Source organism: Oncorhynchus tshawytscha, linkage group LG29 (genome assembly GCF_018296145.1).
Source record: "Oncorhynchus tshawytscha isolate Ot180627B linkage group LG29, Otsh_v2.0, whole genome shotgun sequence".
NCBI classification, from domain to species: Eukaryota; Metazoa; Chordata; class Actinopteri; order Salmoniformes; family Salmonidae; genus Oncorhynchus; species Oncorhynchus tshawytscha.
In genome coordinates this window covers 5,745,442-5,766,639 of record NC_056457.1, presented here as the reverse complement: position 1 = coordinate 5,766,639, position 21,198 = coordinate 5,745,442, and the positions used below count along the sequence as shown (strand labels likewise).

Here is a 21,198-nt window from a genome sequence, read left to right as displayed (position 1 = left end):
TCAAATGTGTCTCACATCATTTATGGATTAAGCTGATCAAGTCTGTCTAGCAATTTGTTTGAATCTTCTGAAGGGGGCAGAATTAGGCTAGCCAGGCCTCTTGTGCATTCAGCTGACACAGCACCAGTGTTGGGATTAGTTTATTAAAAAGTAGTGTACATATTACTCATTGCATTTAACGAGAGTAACATGCTACTTTACAATATTACTTTGCTTGGAAAGTAACGCGTTATATTACTTTCAGTTACTTTCATGAAAAAATTCACTGTTTGTTTGACTGTCAGAGGGAGCAGTGCGAGTCATGCACGCTCAACCAAAGATGGGTTACTTACTAACTCATGTTTGATCACTAGTTTCTCCTTTCATCTATAGCGCTGCTTGCCTGTGCGAGTCTACAAGTTCTGCAAGGCTTCTTCTAATGAAAACATCGTACTTCCACACCCACAGTTTGTTGTAAATCTGGCTCCAAATACAAACTATTGAATTACTTTGCTTACAGAGCAGATGATGAGTGCCGGCTAATGTATTATACAATAGATGACTGATGGGGCGCGCTGTGTTGAAGTCACTGTGACTCCATCTGGCACTCCCCCACCATTGTAAAAAAAACAAACAAACATTTTAGCACTGTGGAAAATTCCAGTAGTACTGTGGAATGTCCAGGTACACTTTGCAAACTTCAGACAGGCTTCTTCCGTGGTGTCCTCCCATGAACACCATTCTTGTTTAGTGTTTACGTATTGTAGACTCGTCAACAGGGATGTCAGCATGTTCCAGAAATTGTTGTAAGTCTTTAACTGACACTCTATGATTCTTTTTAACCTCATTGAGCATTCTGCTCTGTGCTTTTCCAGTCATTTTTGCACGATGGCCACGCCTAGGGAGAGTAGCAACAGTGCTGAACATTCTCAATTTATAGGCAATTGTCTTACCATGGACTGATGAACATCAAGGGTTTTAGAAATACTTTGTAACACTTTGCAGCTTTAAAGAAGTCAACAATTCTTAATCTCAGCACTTCTGAGATCTCTTTTGTTCGAAGCATGGTTCGCATCAGGCAATTCCTGTGAATAGCGAACTCAAATTTTGTGAGTTTTTTTATTGGGCTAGGCAGCTCTAACCAACATCTCCACACTCGTGTCATTGATTGGACTCCAGGTTAGCTGACTCCTGACTCCAATTAGCTTTTGGAGAAGTCATTAGCCTAGGGGTTCACATACGTTTTCCAACCTGCACTGTGAATGTTGAAATTTTGTAATCAATACAGACAACAATACAATACTTTGTTATTAGTTTAAGCACACTATGTTTGCCTATTATTGTGACTTAGCTGAAGATCAGATCAAATTTGATGACCAATTTATGCAGAAATCCGGGCAATTCCAAAGGGTTCACATTGTTACGCTTGTCGTTGTATGATAAATGACCGGACCAAGGTGCAGCGTAGTAGGCGTACATTCTCTCTTTATTTGAAAACGTAACACCGGGAAAAAACAATAAATACAAACCAAACGTAAAGCTAGTCGTGCAATAAAGCAACAAACAAAGACAAGATCCCACAAAACCCAAAAGGAAACTGACAACTTAAATCTGATTCCCAATCAGAGACAACAATAGACAGCTGCCTCCAATTGGGAATCAAACACACCAACATAGAAGCAGAAAACCTAGAATGCCCACCCTAATCACACCCTGACCTAACCAAATAGAGAAATAAAAAGGTTCTCTAAGGTGTGACAGTATCACCCCCCCCAAGGTGCAGACTCCGGCCGCAAAACCTGACTCTACAGGGGAGGGTCCGGGTGGGCATTTATCCTCGGTGGCGGCACCGGTTCGGGACGTAGCCTCCGCTCCGGACGCTGATCCCTCCGCTTCCGTGGAACCGGACCGTCGCCTGAGACTCCGGACCATGGATCATCGCGGGAGGCTCTGGACTGCGGCCCGCTGCTGGAGACTCTTGGACTGGGGATCATCACTGGAGGCTTCGGACCATGGATCATCACTGGAGGCTTCGTACGTGGTGCAGGAACAGGTCTCACCGGACTGAGGAAACGTACTGGCAGCCTGGTGCGTGGAGCTGCCACAGGGCTTACCGGACTGAGGAGACACACTGGAGGCCTGGTAGGTGGAGCTGGAACAGGTCTCACCGGACTGGGGAGATGCACTGGAAGCTTGGCGCGTGGAGCAGGCACCGGATACACTGGGCCGTGGAGGCGCACTGGAAGTCTCGAGCGTAGAGCTGGCACAACCCATCCTGGCTGAATGCCCTCTTCCACCCGGCAAATGCGGGGCGCTGGCACAGAGCACACCGGCCTGTGAATGCTCACTGGAGACACAGTGAGTATCACCGCATAACACGGTGCCTGACCGGTCACTCGCTCCCCACGGTATGCACGGGGAGTTGGATCAGGTCTACACCCTGACTCCGCCACTCTCCCCGTCTGACCCCCCCAAAAAAATCATTTTGGGGCTTCCTCTCGGGCTTCCGTCGTTGCCTTGACTCTTGGTCTCATCGCCGTTCCTCCCTCGCTGCTCCCACCTGTATCCATGGCAGGCTCTCATGCCCTGCCATTACCTCCTCCCATGTCCATGATGTCCTCCACTCCGGGGCACGGTGCTTGGTCCGTTGGTGGTGGGATCATCTGTTACACTCGTCGTCAGATGATAAATGACCGGACCAAGGTGCAGCATGGTAGGCGTACCTTCTCTCTTTATTTGAAAAAGCTAGTCATGCAATAAAGCAACAAACATAGACAAGATCCCACAAAACCCAAAAGGAAACTGACAACATATATCTGATTCCCAATAAGAGACAACGACAGACAGCTGGGAATCAAACACACCAACATAGAAACCGAAAACCCTAGAATGCCTACCCTAATCACACCCTGACCTAACCAAATAGAGAAATAAAAAGGCCGTCTAAGGTCAGGGCGTGACACACATACATTTTCTTGCCACTGTATTTAGACTGCTTCGTGTTTTTCTGGGCTTGCTAGCAGTAGCCAGCCAGCAGTTTTTGTGCAAGTTCTTTATACAACAGCAGGCACTGGCATCTACAATGTGATACCAACAATCTTCCGGTTGCCAACTCACGTCCCACCAGATTTTTCCTGTATCATGATACTAAACCTGGTATTGGTATCAATGTCAAAATTCTGGTATCGTGACAACACTACCATGCAGTGCCAGGGCTGTGCTGAGCCTTGGTCTGAGTGGGTTGTGGAAGATTGATTCTCTCAGAGGGTTAGAGAGAGCAGCACTCATTGAAGCCTCTGACTTCTTCAATATGTTACTGGTTATTCAGCAGCCTGTTTTCATTTATACTCTCATTATGAGAAAAAGTCATCATTGTGATTCAAATAGTTGTGCGTTTGCATGGCATTTCATTTTTAAGAGAGATGGGAAGATGGAGGGATGGAGGGAGACAGACAGAGAGCGATGGAGAGTGACACAGAGAGAAATATGGAGAGACAGAGAGGGAGGGAGAGAGAGAAATGGAGTGAGGGATGGAGGATCGGGAGGGAGGGACTCAAGAAGAGAATGATCCTGCACCATCCTAGCAAATTGCAGTGATTCACCTGTACATAGTGTGGTAGTATTGATGATTTGTCCCTTGCAATTACACCTCGCTCAGGAAAACATTTATTGTTAAATCCCCACTTGATGTGGGCGTAATCATTTAAACCTGTTGTCTGGTTTGTCTTAGGGATGCAGTCTGTAATTGAAACATTAGTGTTTCTGGTCAATATGTGTAACGACATTCAGAGGTGTAAGAAGGATCGGACCAAAGCGCAGCGTGGTAAGTGTTCATGATGATATTTAATTGAAATGAACTGAACACTGAAATACAAAACATTAAAGATGTGAACAAAATGAAAACCGAAACAGTACCATGTTGCCCAAACACTCACACGGAAACAAACACCCACAAACAAAAGGTGAAACCCAGGCTACCTAAGTATGATTCTCAATCAGGGACAACGATTGACAGCTGCCTCTGAACCATACTAGGCCGAACTCAAAACCTCAACATAGAAAAACACACGTAGACTGTCCACCCAATTCACGCCCTGACCATACTAAAACAAAGACAAAACAAAGGAACTAAGGTCAGAATGTGACAGTACCCCACCCCAAAGGTGCGGACTCCGGCCGCAAAACCTGAGCCTATAGGGGAGGGTCTGGGTGGGCGTCTGTCCGCGGTGGCGGCTCTGGCGCGGGACGTGGACCCCACCTCACCACAGTTTTTCTCTGCCTCATTGTGGCCTCCGTGGCCTCTTACGAGCAGCGACCCTCGCCGCCGACCTTCGACTGGGGACCCTAGCCATGGGTCCTGAATGGATGGGAGACTCCGGCAGCACCGGACACGTGGGAGACTCTGGCAGTGCCGGAGTGAAGGACGGCTCTGGCGGCTCCTGGCTGGCTGACGGCTCTGGCGGCCCCTGGCTGTCTGACGGCTCTGGCGGCTCCTGGCTAGCTGGAGGCTCTGGCGGCTCCTGGCTGGCTGACTGCTCTGGCGGCCCCTGGCTGTCTGACGGCTCTGGCGGCCCCTGGCTTGCTGGCGGCTCTGGCGGCTCCTGGCTGACTGGCGGCTCTGGCGGCTCAGGACAGACTGGCGGCTCTGGACAGACTGGAGACTCTGGCGGCTCTGGACAGAAGGGAGACTCTGGCAGCTCAGGACAGACGGGAGACTCTGGCGGCTCAGGACAGACGGGAGACTCTGGCGGCTCAGGACAGACGGGAGACTCTGGCGGCTCAGGACAGACGGGAGACTCTGGCGGCTCAGGACAGACGGGTGACTCTGGCGGCTCAGGCCAGACGGGAGACTATGGGCTGTGCTGGCGAACCGGGGACACCATGCGTAAGGCTGGTGGCATGTACGCCAGCCTGAGGAGACGCACTGGAGACCAGATGCGTAGGGCCGGCTTCATGTCACCTGGCTCGATGCCCACTCTAGTCCAGCCGATACGAGGAGCTGGAATGTACCGCACCGGGCTATGCACCCGCACCGGGGACACCGTGCGCTCCACCGCATAACACGGTGCCTGTCCGGTCCCTCTTACTCTCAAGACAATGGATTGTGTAATTGTGCCATTCAGAGGGTGAATGGGCGAGACAAAATATTGAATTGCCTTTGAACGGGGTAAGGTCGTAGGTGCCAGGCAAACCGGTTTGTGTCAAGAACTGCAAAGCTACTGGGTTTTTCAGGCTCAACAGTTGCCAGTGTGTATCAAGAATGTTCCACTACCAAAGGACATCCAGCCAATTTGACACAACTGTAGGAAGAATTTGAGTCAACATGGGCCAGCATCCCTGTGGAACCCTTTCAACATCTTGTAGAGTCCATGCCCTGACAAAATGAGGCTGTTCTGAGGGTAGCTATAGCTAGTGGTGTTGACTCTTGAGTGATGCCATCTACCATCTCACCACGGCTGTGGATTTTTCACTCAATACGATGTTGACTCAGTACGTGCTATGTACTTAGTGCCTTTTTTACCTTTGAAGAGATGTGAAAACGAATGAAAGCATTTGCTTGAACATATTGAGCACTTTCATGAATTTTTCATCACCTCAGTGCCTTACCATGAAGGCAGTAGCGTTGGAGAGTAGTTGAGGTGTGTGTGCTCATTGCGGCCAACCAAAGGTGTAGCATCTTTAAAGGTTTATCTATTTATCCCTTTAAAAAACCCTTAAACGCCCCAATGACAGACTTGCCGGCCCTGTGTTGTGTGTCGCTCTCTCTCGCTCTATCTCAGGAATGACTCACCCAGTATGAAACCAGCACCAAACTGTGTCTTGGCGACCTGTCTCCATAGCAACCGGGCCGTCTCTGCTGCGTTACCACAGCGTTATCCTGCCGTTATCCATCAAAGTTACTCCTGTTGTGTGGATAAAAAAAACAGTGTGACTATGTGATTCAACGGGAGGAACGTACAGCACAAATGCATATCTGTCTACACAGGCCAGTGTCTGTCAGTGTGGGGTGATGGGAGCTTTCAAGTGTGTGTGTGTCTGTTTTGTGTGCATTTATATATGTGTGTGTGTGGTGATGGCTTTGCCTCAGGACCTGGTGTGTTGTGATGGTTGATGAGGAGATCTCTGTGCTCAGAACGACATGCTGCTGACTCATTCAGTGTGCATCTCAAATAGCACCCTATTCTCTATATAGTGCACTACTTTAATAGAGTGCCATTTATGACACAGCCTTACTGTTATTTTATCTCCCTCCATGGAGGTGTGGGGGGTCCTGAAAGCACATTCACTCAATAATCCCGCCCCCCACGTCTCTCCTTCACCCTCCCTCGCTCTCCATCTCTCCTCATCTCCTCCGCTCTTCCCTTTTACAGGACCTACGAGAGGTTTGGCTCAACTATCCGACCCACCATCTGCAGGTTGGTTGGAAATAATCTTTTTTGTTTGTTTGTCCCGACATTCTGTATCCGTAGATGGATAAAAAAATGATGTATAAAATATATATTATGTACAGCTCAAAATACATATTGTATATATGTAACCCCCCCAGAGTACCGCTTTCTTACATACACACACACACACACACTCAAATCAAACTTAATTTGTCACCTGCGCCGAATACAACGTGTAGACCTTACCGTGAAATGCTTACTTATAAGCCCTTAGTCAACAGTGCAGTTCAAGGAAGAATTAAGAGAATATTTACCAAATAAACTAAAGTAAAAAATTATAAAAAGTAACACAATAAAATAGCGATAATGAGGCTATATACAGGGGGTACCGGTACCGAGTCAATGTGTGGGGGTACAGGCTAGTCGAGGTAATTTCTACATGTAGGTAGGGGTGAAGTGACTATGCATAGATAATAAACAGTGAGTGGCAGCATGTAAAAAAAAACAATGGAGGGAGAGGGGGTTGTCAATGTAAATAATCCTGTGGCCATTAGAATAACTGTTCAGCAGTCTTATGGTTTGGTGGTAGAGCTAAGCGTCCCGCTAGCTGGACAACTTCCGATGATACCGGAGGGCAATTCAATTCAATAATTCAAATTATGGATATTAATTTAAACATTTATGTACATATAAGTGTCTTAAAATCGGTTGAAAGCTTAAATTCTTGATAATCTAATGGCACTGTCCGATTTACAGTACCTATTACAGCGAAAAAACATGCCATGCAATTGTTTGAGGACGGCGCCCCGCATCAAAATATTTTTCCACCGGCACAGGATTCATACATTCACAAATAACGATTAACAAGTCAAAATCCGTTTCTATCTACTCCTCAGATACCATAAAATGTAATGTACTTACGGACAGAAGTATGTTCAACAGGAAACCAATGTTAGCAGGTGCGTCCTGTCTTCATGGCGCGCGCAAACACAAATTTCTGAATGTCCCTGTACTCCCTGGATATTTCTTATTTGTTTTTGAAGTTACAAGCCTGAAACCTTGAACATAGAATGCTGACACCATGTCGAAGCCTTAGGAATTGCATCCAGGGAGCTAATTTTCAATATGACCATATTATTGGCATTCTAAGAGGATGGTCTCTCAAAAACAACATTTCTGGTTGATTTTTCTTTGTATTTTCTCCGACCATATCTATTGTGTTATATTCTCCTACATTATCTTAACATTTCTACAAACTTCAAATTGTTTTCCTTCCAATGGTACCAGTTATATGCATATCCTGGCTTCCGGGCCTGAGCAACAGGCAGTTTACTTCAGGCATGTCATTCAGGTGGAAATTAAGAAAAAGGGGCTTAGCCTTAAGAAGTTTAAGGTGCGTGTTGGTCCTAGACTTGGTGCTCCTGTACCACTTGCCGTGCATTAGCAGAGAAAACAGTCTATGACTTGGGTGACTGGAGTCTTTAACAATTTTTGGGGCTTTCCTCTTCTCCAGTCATTCTCTCCACATTAGTTTTGCTGCCTTCTGTGAGATATGTCAATGTAAATGTTGATAAGATAATGGAAGACAGAAGGACATGTCTGTCTGTGTGTCTGGCATGTTCCAGACAGACCTTGTTGTATGTATAGGTGCGGAACAGACACACCAGGGTTTCCTGGTGTGGCCGGCTTTTGGCAGAATTAAAATAAATTAAAAGCCAATTAAATTCAGTTGTATTCTGCCAAATTGTCCATGGCTGCCTATATCATACATCCCAATTTAGCACTTCCGCACCATTTTGTCACTCTTCGCGTGTTGCCTTAGATGTATGTGCCTGCTGCTGAGAGGGAGAGGGAGAGGGCGAGAGAGGAGCATTGGCCTAGGCTACTGTTGATTTGAGAAGATGGACACCTTAGTAAAATGTAAGTTTAATATGCCTATCGTGAAAAGCCTACAAGGGGAATGTCCTCCATATGGACATGGTTTAATATCGTAGTAGATGATCGTTGGCACAGCCAATTGCAGGCAAGTATGAAACTTTGGAACATATTTATCTTTTCAGATTCATAATAATTGATAATATTGAATATCATTGTTATTATCACATTCATATTTATTAATCTAAATAAGTTCATTAAATATTCAAATGTATTTTGTTTAATTCTGTAGAGACATTTTTGTTGCCGAAATTAAGTTCAATGTCTCTAATTGTATCCTTTGTATATATGCTGACCAAAAATATAAATGCAACACGCAACAATTTCAACGATTTTACTGAGTTACAGTTCATGTAAGGAAATCAGTCAATTGAAATAAAATCATTAGGCCCCAATTTATGGATTCAGTATCTGGAGTGACCATCATTTGCCTCGTGCAGCGGAACACATCTCCTTCGCATAGAGTTGGTCAGGCTGTTGATTGTGGCCTGTGGAATGTTGTCCCACTCCTCTTCAATGGCTGTGCGAAGTTGCTGGATATTGGTGCATACTGGAACACGCAGTCATACACAGTCTATGCCTGCCCATACCATAACCCCACCACCACCTTGGGGCACCCTGTTCACAAAGTTGACATCAGCAAACCGCTCGCCTACACAACACCATCCTCATGTCTGAAGGAGACGACACCTGCGAGGGTAAAAAAAAAACACCCTGTTAAGAACTCTTTTTTAATTTTATTTTTTATATATATTGACTTTTAATGTCTGCGGTTGTGAGGCCAGTTTTATATACTGCCAAATTCTCTAAAACATCATTAGTGGTGGTTTATGTTAGAGAAATTAACATTAAATTATCTGGCAATAGCTCTGGCGGACATTCTTGCAGTCAGCATGCCAATTGCACACTCCCTCAAAACCTGAGACACCTGTGGCGTTGTGTGACAAAACTGCACATTTTAGAGTGCAATTTTATTGTCCTCAGCAAAATGTGCACCTGTGTAATGATTGTGCTGTTTAATCAGCTTCTTGATATGCCACACCTTTCAGTTGGATAGATTATCTTGGCAAAGGAGAAATGCTCACTAACAGGTACTGTATGTAAACAGCTTTGTGCACACAATTTGAGAGAAATTAGATTTGTGTCTATGTACAATTTCGTGGATCTTTTATTTGAGCTCAATGAAACATGGTACCAACATTTTACATGTTGCATTTTGTTCATTGTAGTTTAAGAGTTAAGGGTATAAGTAGGCCTGTTAAATAAATATCGTAAGCCTATTGCTGTCGTTTGTTGGGTACATTAGGCACTAGCATTTCTTGGTAATTGCTGCAATATTGCCTGTTAAATTCTGACCGAAAATGCACTTCTGTACGCCTATATCTGCACAGCAGATGCTTTAGCCTATCTGACAAGGATCAAGAAATGCACGTCGGTGTCGTAGCATGCTGTCGGCATATCTCTACCTCTCTTTGGGGCTAGGCCTAAGCTTCTCTTCCTTTTGATATAAGTGTTTTAAAATATTAATAGACTATCATACAGTGGATCCCTAAGCCTAGTATAGGTCTACGAATGCAATGCCCTGATGCATTTTGTGCTCAAATCTCCGACAGCTGAACCGTGAGGTCGATTCGGATTAAAGTTCTCCATCACTGTGACGGATTTCTGCCATATAGATTTGGGAGAGGTCTGGTTGGTGAAATGGCCTAATACAGAATCATGTCTGTTCTGTGAAATACACTGAGTGTACAAAACATTAAAGTTATTAAAGAAGGATTTTTAGGCCTTGTGATAGTTGAGCCAAGGGGTTGTGTATATGTGCCATCCAGAGTGTGTATGTTCAAGACAAAAGATTTAAGTGCCTTTGAAAGGGGTATGGTAGTAGGTGCCAGGTGCACCGGTTTGAGTGTGTCAAAAACTGAAACGTTGCTGGGTTTTTCACGCTTAACAGTTTCCTGTGTGCATCAAGAATGGTCTACATGCATGATTGTTGCTTACCAAAGGCGGCGAGTCCATAAGGTTAGGTAGGGGCTAAGTTTCCCTAAAGTAAATTAAATCAAATTGCCCAAATTATATAGCCTAATTAGCCTACTCCTTCTAAACATAAATACATAAAATCATTCAAAACAGGCTTCTACACCAGAAAGCATGATTTGGAGGATCAGAGCATCGTTAGCTTATTTTAAAAAAAATAAGCCTGAGGATTGTTTTAAATCGCATAGCCTGTTGAAAGGGAAATATGATATAGTATATATATAGTATATATACTATAGTATATATATATATATATATATATATATATATTCAAGTTGCGAGAGCCATAGGAAGGGAAACATGTATTCTAATAAGCAGTCAATGCACAACAATTCTTAATGCAATCTCAGGAGAACACTTTTGAAAGCAGTTTTGACATTTTTTTATTTTGAAAGCATCTTTGTTCTTTGTTTAATAAAAAGAAGGGGGTCTTTTCCATTGCTACCATGTTTATTTCTCTACTCCTTCAATTACGCAAGTGTCCTCGTTTTTCAAATGCAAACTGGAGTGGTGCCACTGAGTTCTTCTTAAAAGGGCAATGACATACTTTCTAATAAACTCCAACATTTACATTTTTGAGTGAATAATAATAATTGATGTATTTATAATAAAAGTATTATTATTAATAATAATAATAATAATATACAATTAGAACAATCAGGTGTTGTGTCCAATGGGGTAAATGCAGATGGACAAACTCCATGCTTCAGCAGCAGCCTATGTACATTTTATAGCCTGAGTAGCCTCGTTTCACTGCCAAAAATCTAACTAAACCATCTAGTGTTCAGCGAAATAACAACACAATGTCAAATACAGGTAGCCTAGTCAAATAATTAACATCCACTCACAACCATTACTCTCTCGCGGGAATTCCACTAACGGTCCGTATGTAGCCAAACGTAGCTGCTGCTCATTTTGGTATCTGTACTGATGGCGCAAAAGCCATGACAGGGAGACATAGGGGAGCCGTAACGCATAACACTGCACCATCCACCGAGAGGCTCTTGCTGCCAAGGGAAATGCCTGACAGCTTGAAATATGTTTTGGACACTAACTTTGTTAAAGCAAGGCCCCTGAACTCTCATGGATTTTCTGCACTATGCAATGATATGGGCAGCAACCATGTAACACTTTTACAACATACAGAAGTGCGCCGGTTAACAAGGGGCAAAGTAGTGACACATTTTTTAAAAATTGGTAGACGAGCTTAAAGTTTTCTTTCCTGACCACAGTTTTCACCTTTCTGACCGCTTACATGATGACGAGTTTCTCACACGACTGGCCTATCTGGGTGATGTTTTTTCTCGCCTGAATGATCTGAATCTAGCATTACAGGGACTCTCCGCAACTATATTAAATGTGCGGGACAGAATTGAGGCTATGATTAAGAAGTTGGAGCTCTTCTCTGTCTGAATTAACAAGAACAACACACAGGTCTTCCCATAATTTCATGATTTTCTGTGTGCAAATGAACTCAAGCTTACGGACAATGCCTAATGTGATATAGCGAAGCACCTGAATGAGTTGGGTGCGCAATAACCCAAGTACTTTCCCGAAATGGATTAATGGACACAAACAACTGGATTAGTTATCCCTTTAATGCCCTGTCTCCAGTCCACTTACCGATATCTGAACAAGAGAGCCTCATCGAAACTACGACAAGCGGTTCTGTGAAAATCTTATTTAATCAGAAGTCACTGCTAGATTTCTGTATTGGGCTGCGCTCAGAGTGACCTGCCTTGGCAAATCGCGCTGTTAAGAAACTGATGCCCTTTGCAACCACGTACCAATGTGAGAGTGGATTCTGGGCCCTCACTAGCATGACAACTAAATACAGGCACAGACTGTGTGTGGAAAATGATATAAGACTTCCCATGAGCCGGGTTGTGACAAAAACTCACACTCATTCTTATGTTCAATAAATGTATCATATAGGCTTACAATGATTGCAAAAAACAACATTTGTGAGTGTGCTAACTCTGGTGCTAGAGGGGGTACACAGCTGGAGGTTGAATGTTTGAAAGGGTAAGGGACTATAAAAAGTTTGGGAACCACTGATTTAGACCATGCATTGTCCCATATGTTAAAATAATTGGATATGTTATGGGGCTCGTTTCTGGAGGTGGACATTTTATTTTAGTTGGTGTCAGCTTCATTTTATTTTCACTTATTTTGGAGTAGAATGTCCTTTTTAAAAGGTCACCAGAACTGAGCTTCTGAGTCCTAAGGGGACTGGAATTGGTCAGACTTACAGTTTTATACAGTACATGTACAAACGTATCCTGTTTCTCTAAAAGCATGATGGTCATGACTTCCTTGTATGAAAGGGGAGGTTGATTTAAGATTGACTTAAGTTTCATCATTAGTTTTCTTTTTATGCTTTAACCCCTGGGTTGACAATGATGGTTTTAGGAAAGGAAAAACCAATGCAAATAGGCTATAAAGTTTTCCTTTATGCGTCATTGGTTTTCCTTATAGGCTGTTTTTAAGGACATGGCTAACATCCCTCATTTATTGATGGTGCTGGGTGCGTGGGTGGACCCTCTACTGGGTTAAGCGCCCAATATACAGTATCAGTCAAAAGTTTGGGCACACCTACTCAACCCAATTGAGATGGTTTGGGATGAGTCGGACTGCAGACTGAAGGAAAAGCAGACAGAAAGTGCTCCGCATATTTGGGAACTACTTCAAGACTGTTGGAAAATCATTCCAGGTGAAGCTGGTTGAGAGAATGCCAAGAGTGTGCAAAGCTGCCATCAAGGCCTAGGTAGGCTACTTTGAAGTATCTCAAATATATAATAGTGAAAATAAAGAAAAACCCTTGAATGAGTAGGTGTGTCCAAACTTTTGACTGGTACTGTATATGGATGACCTGTACAGTTTTCAGATAAATGTAGATATTCCTGGTCACTTGTCTGGCACCAAATGTTCCTTACGGAAACACACACACACACACACAGACACACACACACGCTCAGTTAGACTGTCTGTTGGTCTCTAGCTAGTCCCTATGTTGTCCATCTGCTGTTTCCGCTCTCCATAATCCGCTTTCTTACCATTACTCAGACACCCTCTCGCTCTTTTATTCTCTACCGCTGTCTCTCACTCTCTTTCTCTCTCTTTATAAACTTTCATTCATTCATTCTTCCTCTCTCTCTTTCTATTTCTCTCTCTCTCCCTATTTCATTCCCTCTCTCTCCCCCTATTTTTGTCCCCATTCTTCTCACTCTCTTCCCCTTTGCAGTGCATGATCTCCCTAGAAACATTGAGAGTAGGGCAAAGAGAGAGAAGAGGATGTTTGTTTGAAAGTAGGATTCGGAGGAAGAGATCAAAAATGGTGTAACAGGATTACACACGGTCCCAAATCACATAGGGCCTCCAGGGACCAAAACACTGCTTCTGTGTGTGTCAGTGTGTATGTGTGTGTGTGTGTGTGTGTGTGTGTGTCTCACAGTGCGTTTTGTGAGTCAATGTGTTTTCACGTGCATGTTTTTCTGAGCATATCCATGTTTGTTTCTAAATCCCACTCTGATCTTGGCTGATGTATGTTTTTATATTTTTGTTTGCTCTCTGCTCTCAATTGATGACAGAGATTTTGAGACATGGTTTAGAGAGCTTTTGGCCCACGTTGACAGTACAACTGAGCCCAAACCGTTTGTCTGTCCTTCTTCCTATATGCCTGCCACCATGCCAGGGAATATAATATTGTGTCAGCTGCTGCCATGGCCATAGAAATAGAATCACTAGAATGGGCTTCCCTATACAAGTCAGTGGGTCATTCTATTTAGCCACAGAAACCTATGAAATCCCACCAACAGGGCTTTACAGACATTATTTGGGAGGTCTAGCAAAATCATCCAGCCACTCATTCTTGACTTGTTACCAGCATCTGAGGATGGTAGCTTGTGGTCATTTCAGCCATGCCCTTCCCTTCTCAACAGCAGCCTTGGAGGTCAATGCCTGGGTAAGGTGTGGACCCCTAGGGTCTATCCCACAATCCTCAGCGGTCAGGGAGGGACCACCTCTGGGTGTTCCTGGGTAAGGTTTATGCTAGGCAGGATCCTGGATAATTATGGTGTTTAGAGCGAAGGCCATCCTTCCATCTCTCCATATTTCCAACCTGAGTCAGTCTGCTGTGGGTTAGAGTGGTCAGAGGGGTCTCCTCCTCCTCCTTCTACTTACCTTACATGCCTAGCTTAGTTTATGAACCCGTGACTTAAATTGAAATGACCTTTTAACATGAATGAATAGTCTTACGATAAGATTATTTAAGTGAAGACATCAATTTTCTATGTTGTTGAAGCCTAAAGGTAAGCAGGGACAACCGACATCTGGCTCAAGGGCTCTCTCTTTGAGCATAAATGGCTACCAGTTGCCTCTCCCTCTCTCTCTCAGCCTACGGGGTAACAAGATGACTCTGGCCCAAGGCAGAACATAAAGGCTGATGATCATCAGGAGTTAGTTAGCTGAAAGCAATTCACCAATAATGAGGCCCAGGCTTATGGTGATGACAATCTATCTTTGTTTTTATTTTTACTAAACTTTTATTAAATAAAGAATATCCAGGATTGTAGGTGTACATGTACATGTGCATGTGCACTGGCCCATGTTCATACATTAGCATTAACACCATGGGTTAGCTCTGCCTGCCTTCTAAGTTTGGGCGGTAATTTAGATTTGTGTATTTTCATCCAGTTTCTGTACATGTACGTGTTTTACAGTATTACCTGCAGTTTACACAAGAGGCTGTTAATTCGTTCCAAATGTAAAAAAAAAAAAAAAATTGCTGACACTTGCCACTGTAAATGCTAACAAGTGCAAGCAAACATAAACAAATTGCAAGGACAGACAACCCAGCTCATAAAGTTGTACAACTATGTCAATAGGTTTGCTGCACGCACAAAATAAATAATAGACAGCAGTGATCTTGACCTCAGAGGGGATTGATTGCGTCTGCTGTAACCATGAAGTGTGTGTGTGTGTGTGTGTGTGTGTGTGTGTGTGTGTGTGTGTGTGTGTGTGTGTGTGTGTGTGTGTGTTTGTCGTTAAGAAAGAGTTAGCTGAGACGTCACACAGCATTTTATCTACTCTATCTCTACTTTCCCCACTGCTGCGTTTATATTTATATAAATATACAGTGGGGCAAAAAAGTATTTAGTCAGCCACCAATTGTGCAAGTTCTCCCACTTAAAAAGATGAGAGAGGCCTGTAATTTTCATCATAGGTACACTTCAACTATGACAGACAAAATGAGAAAAAAAAAATCCAGAAAATCACATTGTAGGATTTTTAATAAATTTATTTGCAAATGATGGTGGAAAATAAGTATTTGGTCACCTACAAACAAGCAAGATTTCTGGCTCTCACAGACCTGTAACTCCTCTGTCCTCCACTCGTTACCTGTATTAATGGCACCTGTTTGAACTTGTTATCAGTATAAAAGACACCTGTCCACAACCTCAAACAGTCACACTCCAAACTCCACTATGGGCAAGACCAAAAGAGCTGTCAAAGGACACCAGAAACAAAATTGTAGACCTGCACCAGGCTGGGAAGACTGAATCTGCAATAGGTAAGCAGCTTGGTTTGAAGAAATCAACTGTGGGAGCAATTATTAGGAAATGGAAGACATACAAGACCACTGATAATCTCCCTCGATCTGGGGCTCCACGCAAGATCTCACCCCGTGGGGTCAAAATGATCACAAGAACGGTGAGCAAAAATCCCAGAACCACACGGGGGGAACTAGTGAATGACCTGCAGAGAGCTGGGACCAAAGTAAAAAAGCCTACCCTCAGTAACACACTACGCCGCCAGGGACTCAAATCCTGCAGTGCCAGACGTGTCCCCCTGCTTAAGCCAGTACATGTCCAGGCCCATCTGAAGTTTGTTTTTGTTTTGGAAAAAAAAGCAATTGAAGATTTTTTTTAATCAAATTGATCAAAAATACAGTATAGATATTGTTAATGTTGTAAATGACTATAGTAGATGGAAACGGCAGATTTTTATGGAACAGGACATGGACATGAACACATACAAGAAAGCCCACTACCACCTCCAACAAACTTGCAAAAACATGCAAACATGCAAAAGGACAATATAGGAGGACGGTAGAATTCTATTACACCAACTCTGACACTCGTCAGATGTGGCTTGTCTTGTAGACAATGATGCCCAGTGATGCAGAACTCCAAAACGAGCTAAATGCCTTTCATGCTCACTTCAAGGAATACAACACTGAGTCCTGCATGAAAGCTCCTGTTCCAGATGACTGTGTGATCTCGCTCTCTATGGCTGATGTGAGTAAACTTTTAAACAGGTTAACACTTGCAAGGCCACCAGACGGAATACCAGGTCACATTCTCGGAGCATTCGCAGACCAGCTGGCAAGTGTCTTCATTGAAATGTTCAGTCTCTCCTTGTCCCAGTTGGTAATTCCATCATGTTTCAAGCATACTACCATTGTACCTGTTCCCAAGAGCTCTAAGGTAACCTGCCTAAATGACTATCGCCCTTTAGCACTCACATCTGTAATTATGAATAGCTTTGAAAGGCTTGTCATTACGCACATCAACACCGTGCCAGACACCCTGGACCCACTCCAATTCGCATACCACCCTCAACAGATCCACAGATGGCGCAATCTCAATTGCACTTCACACTGCCCTCTCCCACCTGGACAAGAGGAGAACAAACTGTGTGAGAATGATGTTCATCGAGTCCAGCTCATCGTTCAACACCCATAGACAGCTCCAAGCTGAACACCAAGCTCAGGACCCTAGGACTGAACCCTTCCCTCTGCATCTGGATCCTGGACTTCCTTTGTTTTTTAAAAATCAGAATGTATTTAACTTTGTTATTTTGAAGTGTTGCTATCAGCCATCGTCCCCTTAAGAAAAACTCACATGGAAATCAAGTCAGAAAAATGATTCCAAATGCCAGAAAGAGTGTGCGTGTCTGAGCGTGTGTTGTGAATGCTTGACTCATCCAATTGTGTTAGTGGTGACGTGTGGCATTTAAAGAGTTGTTGGTAATTAAGAGGACGGCAGAATTGAAAATCTTCTTTGGGGCTAAAGTGGGAAGACGGAGCCATGATATTGTCAGCAGCCATCCAATTAAAACGTAGAGTATAAAAATACATCTGACTAGCTACCAACTACTCTGCTTGTTTGACATTGGGCATCTAGCTATTCCACCGCTGCTTAGTCTATATTGCTTATTAAATGAAACCAAACATGACCTCAAAGGTACAATCTGCAATATTTACTGCTCTCCAATGGTCATTGGAATCCAGGATATATATACACACTCAGGATTGTGACTTTAACTGTACTGTACCATATGCATCAGGCAGACTGGAGTTGATAGATACTGTTATAGAAACTTTACATACATATTGTACTTACCTACTTACAGTACAGTGTTTATACATGTGAAGCCAGCCAGGTGAATAAGGTGAATTCATGTATATATTTAATGATGACTACGTCCCAAATGAGATTCTATTCCCTATGTAGTGGACTACTTTTGACAAGGGACAATTGGGCTCTCGTCAAGAGAACTGCACTAGGGGACAGGGTGCCATTTGGGATGATGTAGCTCAGTGTTTGTTTTCAATGAGGGAAGTGTCTTGATCTAACCTCCAGCAGTAGCAAGCCAGAGACCAATTAGATACTTCTCTCTACTACAGGCAGGAGCAGTGGTCTAAGGCAATGTATCTCAGTGCTAAAGGCGTCACCTCAGACCCTGGTTCGATTATAGGCTGTATCACAACTGAACGTGACTGGGAGTCTCATAGGGCGGCGCACAATTTGCCCAGCGTCGTCCAGGTTTGGCTGACAAGTAGCCTAGTGGTTAAAGCGTTGGGCCAGTAACCAAAAGGTTGCTCGATCGAATCCCTGAGCTGTCAAGGTAACAATCTGTCATTCCGCCCCTGAACAAGGCAGTCAACCCCCTGTTCCTAGGTCGTCATTGTAAATAAGAATTTGTTCTTAACTGACTTGCCTGGTTAAATACAGGCTAATGAATGCATCTATAAGTATTTCTCCTGATTGAATACACAACACGCACTCACTCAGCCCTCTATTGATTTAAAGCATGCATTTTAGCACATTTCCTCCCCTAATAAGGGAGGTCATCAAGTTTCAGTGTTCCGCCAGGTTTAGCATATTTGTCTCTGTTAAAACCCGATATCCTCCCAATTCACTGAACTACCAAGCAAGCCTATAGCCGAGCCCTGATCTGTGATCCCAACCCTATACTCTAGTCCCGGGATAGGCTGCTCCGGTCCTGGATGGCCGAAATCACTTTTTGATTGGTTCTGCAGGGCAGGTAAAAGACAGACTTACTTATTCAGTTTTACTTTCAAAACTGATGTGATCAGTTTTGGAAGTTCCCAGGAACCACTCATTTCCTGAAGTGTTTAGCTGTAAACGTTGTGTTCCCAGGTGCAGGAGCCGCAGATGGACAGGCAGCTGATCGAGATGTCTCCGGTGATTCAAAAGCTGACGGACTTTGAGGACGCCATTGGTGTTATGTTCACGCACTCTTTCACACTGAGGACCGTGGGCTTCAACCACCTCACACTGTGAGTATGGGAGGGGTGTGTGTGTGAGTGTGTGCATGCGTGCGCGTCATTACGAATATTCTCTCATAACTCTCATAACAGTGCTAAAACGCCACCATTAGTGTACATATATTTAGCTAGGTCCTAGTTAATTTTCCACTAGTGCTCTCGTCAAAAGAAATGCACTATATAGGGAATAGGGTGCCATTTGGGAAGCACACCATATCCCCCCAGCATTGTTCAGTATGAGACATCTAGTCTACAGTAGGAGTGTCTTCCAGTCTTCAGAGCTTTGTGCACATAGTCACAGGGCCTGCCTCTCCGCCTGGTCCATCCTCCATCCCAATCCGGTAATGATGGATGGATTGTTTAACTCCTAGTTGGCCCAATGCCTAATCCTGTGGTTTTACAGCATGCGTAGTCCTCCCAGGGTACACTAAAGCCCCTCTCCAGCCATGGCCCGACTCCGCTTGGGAGGTCACAACCCCATTCCCCCATGGGAAATTGAGTTTTACATGTTGTTGATTATATTTACTGGCTGGCCCGTGGCATTGGTTGTTAATCCTTCTCTCTCATGCGAATAGAGCCTTTCTCTTTCTCCCTCTGTTAATTTGTCTCTCTGTTTCTGTCTTTCATTCTCTCGTTCTTTCACTCTCACTCTCTCTCTCGCTCTCTCTCTCTCTCTCTCGCTCTCTCTCTCTCTCGCTCGCTCTCAGCTCTGTGAGGTCTTGGAGGCCCATTTCACTTGATTTAATTTATATTCATAGTTTGTAGTTTAAGTTAATAACTTAGCTCTTTTATGTTTGAAGCCATTACTTGCAGGCAGTGTATTATGTATATTACAGTAAGCATGCACACATTTTGTTAGCTTACTTTATTAAAGATTTATTTGAATTCTGAGACATTTACTGTGTTGTTGTTGTTGCTTTGGAGACACATTTTTACGAATACTGTCTGAGATATTGTTAGACTTGATTTGAACCTAGAGGTCATTTCAGATGCCAACATCGCTAACATTTTCTCCAAATGCTTTTATATTAAATCAAACGGCATGTTTTTTTTTAACAATGGTGAAATCATTGGTTTTATAAAGTTGCTGACATTTCAATCAGGTCGATTTCAATTGGGTGAAGAACTGCTGTGTTTCTCTTCCCTGCGTATTACCTTCCATAGGTGGCTTTCATCGCTTGCGACTTACAGTAGTAAAATAGTGTTAACAAAATGGGTGATTTTACTCGAGTGAGTGCAGAGTGCAGACAATGTGTTTTTGAATAAGTCAGCTTTGATTCACACTTGTCTCGAGTTACCCTGTTAACTTTGGTGTTTCAGTTTCAAGTTTCATGTTTTATTAGTTGTACGGGATACACTTGGTATATACACCGTCCAACGAAAGGCTTACATGCACGTTCCTTCTCGACAATGCAACAACAATAGGAAATAATAAAAGATAAAAATACAAACGTCAAGCAAATTGCTCAGTAGAATGAAATCAACATTTTAGCATGTTTTACTGCTTTGTACTGTAGCATTGTTTTTAAATGAAAGGAAAAGCTTTACACTCTAGTAGCTCCGATGCAATACTTTATTCACCAACGTTTAAACCCTGTCTTCAGGGTTTCATCAAATGCTCTGTACTTAGCATTCCTCTTTCATTGTGTTTAACATGCTCTTAAAAATGACATGTAATGGAAAATAATTGCAGAGGTCATGCCATCTTTTAGGAGATGTGCTTCACTGTGTAGAGTATATGAGGGTTAAATGTGTGATCCATTCACAAGAGTGAAATGTTAGCAACACAATAGTGAGTTTTGACAGCAAAACCAAATTAGCCTTGACAGTGCATCTCTGATATCTTATTGGCAGGCAGCACTCAGTAATTGCTTTTAGATTTGCCACAAGGATGTGTGTGTGTGTGTGTGTGTGTGTGTGTGTGTGTGTGTGTGTGTGTGTGTGTGTGTGTGTGTGTGTGTGTGTGTGTGTTTTTTAATCCATCACTTTAACGTCAGAGCCTTTCACCACTCATGGTCAGTGAAGTCGATTAGAGGGCTGAACTGTCAAGGTTAACTTTGAAGGTTTCTCTTCCTTCTCAAAGAATAGACTGATGCCTGCAATGCTAACCCTATTATTAATGGCCAACTTATTATTAGACTCAGTTTTTACACTAATTCTTAGCCATTATATAATAATAATAATAATAATGTTCAATTGGATTTATGCAGCGTCTTTCCACCTAAAGTAGGTGCTCAAAGCGCTTTACGTAATAAGGGGGAAACTCACCTGTTGAGGTGATGCACG

General features: G+C 43.4%; 1 pseudogene; it reads left to right on the top strand.

The window, feature by feature from the left end:
- LOC112227594 overlaps positions 1 to 21,198 on the top strand; it is a 150,122-nt pseudogene that overhangs the window by 92,078 nt on the left and 36,846 nt on the right.